The sequence below is a fragment of the Vicugna pacos genome, chromosome 1 (assembly GCF_048564905.1).
Source record: "Vicugna pacos chromosome 1, VicPac4, whole genome shotgun sequence".
Classification (NCBI taxonomy): domain Eukaryota; kingdom Metazoa; phylum Chordata; class Mammalia; order Artiodactyla; family Camelidae; genus Vicugna; species Vicugna pacos.
In genome coordinates, this window is record NC_132987.1 from 113,957,361 (window position 1) to 113,966,297 (window position 8,937).

The 8,937-nt window shown below is 49.6% G+C and overlaps 1 long non-coding RNA gene across 1 annotated transcript; it reads right to left on the reverse strand.

Annotated features, from left to right (window-relative positions):
* Window positions 1-754: 754 nt before the first annotated feature.
* On the reverse strand, window positions 755-8,490 carry LOC140700791 (uncharacterized). The gene is made up of 3 exons (XR_012079480.1): window positions 8,470-8,490; window positions 7,828-7,925; window positions 755-872 (listed from the first exon to the last, which is right to left on the reverse strand). It is a non-coding gene; the product is annotated as an uncharacterized lncRNA (long non-coding RNA).
* Between the last annotated feature and the right edge of the window lie 447 nt (window positions 8,491-8,937).

Below are 8,937 nucleotides of genomic sequence, written 5' to 3' on the forward strand. Positions count from 1 at the left end.
CCCTGATTAAAGCAAACACTGTCAATTCGGCCGCGGCCCAAGGCCATTCCAATCCCCTCTGAAAACAGTGCCAAAACAGATTTCTGATTGGGTCACATTAGGTCACAGTATCCACGGGTGGACGAAATGTGGTAAAAATTTTATGGGCCACTTGAGACGTATTGCATCAGCGCAGAACAAGCACTGTTCCAAAAAGCGCAGTTGGCTTCAAGTTCTTCTACAAACTCCTCAGCATATGGAAACTTGCCCAAGACTTCTCTGGCCTCCTCTGCAGCCCGTGGCCCCCATCAGTCCCCTGTCAGTCCAGACGGCCAACCTGTTCTCTTTCAGCTTCACGCCTCACATGGAACAAAGGAAATTTCAAAGTGGGTCTCTCTCCTTTGTTAAAACCCTGCAAGAGCTCTTCAAGAAAGAGGGTGTAGGTGCTGAGGGTGGGAGAGCAGCGAGCCAGCAGCTTTTCCAGAAACTGTCGGCCTGCAACCAGTATGAATGAATTTTGAGGAAAGATATATACAAGAAACCCCATCATTTCACCCTCCCAGTGATATTGAAGGTGTGGGAGGTCAGCAGGGTACCCAGTCCTCCTGCTGGGTCTCTCCCTTCGCAGGCAGGCTTTGCTGGAGCACATCAGATCACAGACGGCCCTGAATATCCTGCAAAGAGACTTAAACTCCATCCTGTGTGTGCTGGGGGCCACTGCAGAGCTCTGAGCAAGGAAGCAAATTGCTCTCGGTTTTGTCTGAGTTTTGTTGGAATGTCACCAGCTCCCAGACATGGCAGAATGTCTCCTGGAAACTGTGAATGGCTCCCCACCACCAAGGCAATCACCTGATGGAGGCCCTCGTGTGGAAACCAGAGTCTTTTTGTTTCAACTGTGATTAAAAAAAACCACATGTAACATTAAATTTACTCTTTTAACCATTTTTAATTTTACAGTTCAGTGGTGTTAAGTGCCTTCACATGGAAGCCAGAAATTCTTAATCCTACTTAATCCCAGTTTTCTGTTATTGGGTTGGACCTTGGGTCTCTTCTCTGAATCTCAGTTTCCTCATCAACAAAATGGGAAGAAGTATGTCTTAGGCACCCATCTGTGTATAACCAAGCGAATGATTTTTTTGTTTGTTTTAGTGATATCTGAAGAAACACCACTTACAGCTTTAGACTCAAAAATCATTTGAAATCTTTTCAGAAGAATAAAGACTTCCCAGCTCCTCATTTTCAAAATGAAAATCTCCAAGTCCTTGAAAACAGTTCAAGGAAAGGAGGCCTCCCCATCACTAACCAACTGACCAACAGAGGAAATCTCTGTTTTTAAAACAATGTTTTGATTGAAGATGTGGTATAATATATATATAGTCTCACACCCTGAATCAAATATATATTATGTACATATAATATATTATATATATATATATATTATATAATTTATATATTTGTTCCAAGGTAACTTCAAGGGCATCTTCCATCCCATGTGATCTTTTTTACCTTTGTTTGTTTTGGGGGGGTGGGGATTAGGTTTATTTATTTATCTTTTTAATGGAGGCACTGGGGATTGAATCCAGGACCTCATGCATGCTAAACACACACTCAACCACTGAGCTATGCCCTCCCCACTCCCCCCTCCCACATGATCTTCTATGGTTCATGGCTGTGGCAGTCCTTCCCCTGCAAGGTAGGGCTCTGTGCCTCTCTTTGAACCTACAGGAGCTTGTAACTCACTTGTAACCAATCGAATGTGTCAGAAGTGATACTGTGTAGCTTTCAAGGCAGAGTCAGGAAAGGTGAAGGAGCTTCCGCCCTGTTCACGGGAACACTTGAGCAGGGTCCTGAGCCACCTTGCTGTGAAAGGGCCCACGCGGCGGCCATGGTGTGAGGAAGCCCCAACACCCGCACGCAGGAAGACCCCCTGGGGAGACTTGTGCAGACATTCGAAGAGAGAAGAAAGCCAGCTCCCAGCTGCTCCAGATCCCTAATGTCCCAGCTCCAACTGCCATCTCACAACAGCCACATGAGACCCTGACAAAACCACTCAGCTGAACATTTCCTGAACTTGTGACTCACAGAAACTGTGAGAGATCACAAAATGACTGTCATTGTTTAAACCGCCGGTGTTTGGGGCGGTTTTCTCTACAGTAGTGGTAACCAGAATAAACCGCAAGGCAGCAGGTGGATACATGGGCCTGGATTGTTTAGTAACTGAGGCTCGGCGGAGGGGGGGGGGTGCTTCCTGGCTCAGTCCTCCCTAAATAGCCACCAGTACAGTGGCACACCCGCTACCCAACCTAGTACTCGGGCCTCCTCCTTCCCAGTCACTTAAACTACTCCCCTGCTCCTCAAGAATCAGTATCTGACACCATCCTCTCCAGCCTACCTCCACCCCCAAGCTGAAAGTAATGGACCACAGGCCTCAGGGGTTGTAACCATCAGCTGCAATGCCTCTGCCCGTCTCTGCCTCCACCGGGCTCTGACCCAGCAGGTTCTGACAGGAGCCAGGTTCTTCTGATCACAGGAGGAGAAATTAGTCCAAAGAAGACCAGAAAGCAGGATGGGATGCACCACTTTTGTTTGAATTCAAGCCTTTAATGCCTGGCAGCTCCCTTCCCCTTGATAACAGGACTCTTTTTCTGGATTAATTCTAAAGCCACAAGCTTTAGGTCCCCCAGGAACAGGTTATCTCTAAAAAACCTGTTGGATGGAGGGCACTGTCTGGTGCTAAGCTGGCAGAGGCATGAAAACTCAGAGCTGAGAGCATTCAACGGCTCTCCCAGGACATCTGGATATCTTTGGCTGAAAGCTAGGGAAATGGGGTCACCAACTGCTCTGTCAGCCTGCTCCGGGTGGACCACCCTCCTTCCTGACCCTCACATGGACAACCCAACCCCTCTGGTCACTGCGCAGTGGGACACTGTCAGTGCTCCTGGGAGAACGATGCCCAGCGGTACTTACCATGTTCCTATTGTTTGACCAACGCGTTTGCTCTTCTCTGTAGTCTGTACTCTCCCCCTAGAACTGGAAGCTCACATTCCCAGAGAGCTTTGTTTTTCCAGGTTTTGATATTATCTCCAAGTTGAAGTTAAATATCTTGATATTATATTTTTTGACATGTCAAAATGTTCACTTGCTCAATGTAAACATTTAAAATATCTTGTACTCTCTACAAGATCCTTTTGGCATTCTTCTTCCCCCCGCCCCTAATATGTCAGGGGCTTCAGAAAATAAAAGTGGCCCAGGCCTCCCTCAACCTCTGATCCAGAGATGTTTCATAACTTTAAATCGATTTGCCTTATACAGAGTCTTCCCTTTCCTTCTAAGATTTTGATCCTGGCTCCACCGTCAGGTGCCGGCTTGCTGAAGATGAGGTCCAGGACGCCTTTTTCCATAGCCCCCTCCAAACCATCTTGTTCACAGCACCCGTGGAGCTGGTGATGAATGATGCATGCCACAGGGAAGTCTTGTTTCTGAACTAGCTGTGGGGCCTCTCTGAGCTTCAAGGTCCTCACATGTGAAATCAGGTTGGTAATACAACCTAGCTGGTAGGGTCGTGGGGGCGATTAAATATGATTTTATGCTCAACACACATAACACAATCCTGGACACACAGACATGTTCAGTGAATCGTAGTTGTTTTGGGTTGAATTTTTTGTCCCCCTCAAAAAGAGATATTAAAATCCTAACAACCCTGGCCCCTGTGAGTGGGACCTTATTTGGAAACAGGGTCATTGCAGATGTCATCAAGTTAAGATGGGGTCCTACTGCAGTATGGTGGGCCCCAAACCTAATGACAGGTGTCCTCATAAGGAAAAGAAAATTTGGAGATGGAGGGAAGAATAGCTCAGTGGTAGAGCACGTGCTTAGCATGCATGAGGTCCTGGGTTCAATCCCCAGTCCCTCCACTAATAAATAAGTAAGTAAGCAAGTAAATAAATAAATAAACCTAGTTAACTCCCCTCTCAAAAAATAAATGATAAATAAATTTAAAAAAAAACTTTTTAAAAAGGAAAAGAAAATTTGGAGACACGCAGACACACAGAGGGAAGACATCTTCTGGGGCCAGAAGCAGAAACTGGAACGATGAAATTACAAGCCAAGGGACAGCAAGGACTGCCAGCAACCATCCGAAGCTGGAAGAGGTGAGAAAGGATTCTTTCTTAGAGCCTTCGGAGGGAACATGTTTCTGCTGGCATCTTGATTCTGGACTTGTGGCCTACATGTGAGACAGTACAGTTCTACTGTTTCCAGCCACCCAGTCCGTGGTGCTTCGTCATGGCGGCCCTAGGGAGCTAGCGCAGGTTTTGGTACCAGGAAGCAGAGAGCAGGTGTTTGAAGAGAGAGAGGAGCCAACCAGACAAGGGCTCCGGTGATGAGGGCAGTGTGCATGCAGGGCAGTGCACAGCCGGTCCCCGCTCTGCCCCCGCAGCCAAGGACGCCCTCCCCAGCCCTTCCTCCCAGCGTGCCTCGGCAGCCCGGTGTCCTACAGGACCAACAACTATGAGAAATTCAGGCGACATAAGATTTGCATCAATGGTGATTTAATTTAGCATTTAGTCTAAAAAGGTATTTCTTGTGCACTTGCTCTGTGCCAAGCACAGTATTAGTGGTGGCAATTTAAAGGTAAATGGATGTGGTTCTTCCCCGAGGAGCTCAGATCACAGAGCATTGCTCTGAGGTGGGGACAGCAGAGGGCTCTGGCAGGGGCCATGGCTGATGTCCAAGTTAAGACTTAAAGACCAGGGGACGATTAGCCAGGCCAGGAAAGGTGGCAGCATTCAGGCAAGTGTATGAGCAAAAGCACCGAGGAATGGCCCAGCGCGGCATGTGCAGGAAAACTAAAGCAGCTTGGAGTTAACAGGAAGCAGGAGAATGAAAACCACGGGCGAGGCTGGAGAGATAAGCAGGGACCGGGCCAGGAGCGCCCTGTGGTCTGTGCTGCAGGGCCTGGGATTTATTCTCTGGGCGCTGGGGTGCTTCTTAAGGACTCAAAGCAGAGGAGAGGCATAGTCAAATTCTCATCTCACATAGATCACGCTGGCTAAAATGTGGCCAGGTTCACACAGAATAGGGGTAGAGGCGAATTGGACACATGAGCTGCTGTGATTGGTCCACGTGAGCGATGGCGAGGCTGGGAGTAGCGGGGAAGCGGTACTGGATGGAAAGGGAGATCTCTGAGGGATGTTTAAAGGGTATCTAACTAGGGCTCCCCCAGAAGCAGAGCCTGTGACAAAGGGCTTATGTGCAGGCAGTTTAGGAAGTGATCCCAGGGGACAGCAGTGGGGGCTGGGAGGAGTGAGAGAGGGGAGAGGGGGTCAGGTCAAGGGGGGTTATTGGGGTGGTCATCGCAGTGGGCAGTGAGGCTGGTTCCCCTGCAGACCCTCTGAGGAAATGTGTAGGGATCCCAGAACTGTCCACTCAAGACATGGACAGAGGGGATATTTACCATCAACTCTCACCTCCGTTGGCCAAGGTTTGTCCAAAGGAATGTTACCTTCCTTGAACTTCCAAGTTTACACATACGCCCGAACAGCTAGGCAAGTCTGCACAGGCCTGTGCAGAGAGGAAGAGGTGCCCCCTGCGCTGCTGTCAGGCCACACCTGCCGGTGGTTGCAGCAACGCCCAGAGCCCCAGGAGGAGCCAAGGGGCTTCGAGGAGGGGCACCGAGGGGGAGGTCAGAAGAGCTGGTGGAAGGAGGGTGTGGAAGGCAGACTCAGTTTCTGGACTCAGTTTCTAACCACATGGATGGTGGCGCTCTGTCCATCTGTGCGTGGAGAACAAGAAAAAGACGAGAGTCAGAAAGGTAAGGGGTTTCACTGGAGAAATGACAGGTTGAAGAACTGTAGGCCCCCCACCCCCATCCCCACCAGGTGATGTTTGTGAAGCTTGAGAAGAGGTCAGGCCAGAGGCGGAGCTCATGAGACGAATGAGAGCCCCGGGGTTGGGAGGTGGGGGGTGGGTGTCCAAAACAAGGCTCCTTGTGACCCAAAGGCAGGGTCCTCAGACTCCGGGATGCTAAGAGGGCAGAGGAGTTAATGAAGGAGGGTGAGAACAGAAAAGAAATGGAAAATGGGAGCAGAACCGTGTCACAGATGCTGACTGATTTAAATGTAAGGTATCATGCCCTGGGAGGCAGGGAGGTTCATGTACAAGACCAAATACATCCTCTTTACTTCCGTTTCCCTTAAAAAAAAAAAAAAAGACCCTGGTCTGGTCCTAAGTTCCCAATTTCTACCCTGGTACCCCTTCCCTGTCACGAAGCGCTGCCAGCCCCTCCCCTTTGGTGTCATTCATTCTTGCTCCCTCTTCTCTGTTCTCACTGCCACCACCCAGGCTCAGAACCTCTCTACCCCCGGTCTGGGCTAGCCCCTCAACGTGCTTCCTGCTCCAGCCTCCCCTACTTCTCGTCAGCTGCTTGGTTTTCCTAAAGAAACATTCTGAACAGGCTACTCTCTGTTCTTTCTCTTGCTGGACCTCTCCTTGGCCTTTCTTCCTTCTCTGTTTCTCAACCCCTTCACCCCTGCTTCCTAGAGTTCCCCCGAAATAGACCACCTATACCCAAGCCCATGTCTCAGGCTCTGCACTGGGGGACCCCAACTAAGAGGCCAGGATCTCCATATACCGTCCTCGTGGGGGCTGTGCCTGCACCTGACAAAGGAGGGCGGTGGCCCCAGGGTCTGAGGGCAGCACAGGGAGGGCTCAGCGGTCACCAGTGGAAGCTGTCTCTCCCCCGTCCCCCTGCCCTCCAATCCCACCTGTCCCCACCTGTCCTGCAGGCAGAGTAGAGAGCAGGATTTACTAGATGGTGACATGGAGCCCCATGACAAGGCCCTTAGGGAGGGACCATCTCCAGGGAGAAGAGCAGGTGTGGGGGGGGGGGATTCTGCCTGGTCTGGGAGTCGGGGGTAGGGCGGCAGGGGGATGGGAGCAGCACAGCCTGCCAGGAACAGATGGGTATTCCTGGCTGCAGGTTAATTAACCAGCTCGGCAGCTCAGGGCCTGGGCCCGGGCATACTGGCTGCAGCCCCTGGGGACTGAGCATAGGCGGGAGCCCACCAAGCCTGGAGTCCAGCCCCGAGACCCCAGGCAGGAGAGAAGGAGGGAAGCAGGAGGGGAGGTCCCGGGAACAGGTCACGGCTCCAGTCCCCAGGCTGGAGGCCACTGCCCTCCCGGGGAGCAGCAGCTCCCAACGCGGAGCTGGTCTTACTCAGCAGGTACCAGAGACCCAAGGAGAGGAGGAGAGGGAAGGAGGGCGGGGGGAAGAGTAAGAGACCCCTGCCTAAGGAGGCTGCCCCCCACAGCCTGCGCCAGGCCAACCAGACCCAGGTGACGGGAGTGGAACTCCCAGGGATGGGGAGACTGGGGGGAGGGCGGTGTCACAGGCCTCTGACAGCTTTTCAGTCACTTCATCTCCAAACCCAGGCGGCTGCCGGCACCTCCCACTGCTTGGGGAGGCCCCTGGGGACTTGGTCCCACCGAGGGCCCCGCCGGTGTCTGGCCTGCCTTCCCCCAGCCTTCTCTGCCACATTCCCTCTCTGGCTCTTCCCTCGTTCCCAAGAACAGAATTCATTTCCAGCATTTCTGCTACCAAACCAGAGGCCCTGTGTGTGCTGTTGGGGAAGGAAGCTGGGGAGAAACAGGGCAAGCCTTTTCAGCAGAGTTGCACACATCAAGAAAGGCATCTTTGGTCTGTTTGTCTGTGATAAACCTATAGACACCTAAAATGGGCCGTATAGTATGCATCCCTAATTAATTAATCAGCAACATTTGAAATTTGACCAGGATCAAGTTGCATTTTTTCGATTGTGAGCAACAGGAAGAAATCTCTCCCATACACACCTGTGCCAGAGAGCATGGTAGGCAGTATTTGTGTCAAGGCTGATCTCCCAGCTTAGGGAGTTCTGTCTCTGAGTTCCCGGTGCATAGACCACTCCTGGCTTTTAGTAGGAATTAGTAAATATTTGTTGAATAAATAAATCCTCTTTCAAAATACAGTCTCAGAATAATCAAACAATAGCTAATGTATCCACTTTTATGGAATGGGGAAAACATGTTCCAAGTAGCAGATCACTAGTGACAAAATAATGCAGGAATTAGTGCCAGTCCACAAGCCAAGATGCAAAATAAATTGTCTTTGTTGTATATTGTTATACATTATTTTTCAAGTCCTTCCCTTTTCTATACTAATGTATTTATGGATAAAACAATCTAATGTCTGGATTTGCTTCAAAACACCCCAGCAGATTGGGAGTATAGAAGAAACTAGGCTGGCCACGTGTGGATCACTGCTGGAGCTGGCTCTCAGGTATATAGGAATTGATGAAACTATTCTCTCTACTTTGGGCATTGAATTTCAGAAACATACTTGAAATGCCCCACTATAAAATGTTTTTACTAGCGCCTCCTAGGAAAAATTTAATTGAAACAAAGCAGAAGTTTTAGGAAAAATTAAGCATACAGTTCACAAGGTTGGTATCATACCTTTTTACAATACACTCACCCACATCGCCCCTCCGTCCAGTCGAAGAAGCACTTATGCTCACAGCACTTATGTTCAAGGATGCTCTTTGCTGCTACCTTGATGCTCCGCAAATAAGAAACACTAAGTCACCAAAATGAGGAATGATAAATTACATTACTGCTTCAATGACTTCTTCAGCAGTAACGGATTAAAAAGAAAAAGATAGTAAACAACGCTGAAGACAATTTCAGTGTGTGGCTCCACACTGTGGGATATCATTAAACTCTCTTGCAAAACCATTTTCAGAAACAAATCTAACAGGGGACGTGAACAACCAATTTCTAGCAAAGTTCCCTTGCTTCAAGAAGTCTCACGTAAAATGTGAAGCAAGGACAGTGAACAAACACACTCTCACTTTTGACGATGCTGTTTTAGTGTTAAGGAGCGTCTTCCCTGTTTGAGTTCATAAGATGCCTTCAGTTCTGACC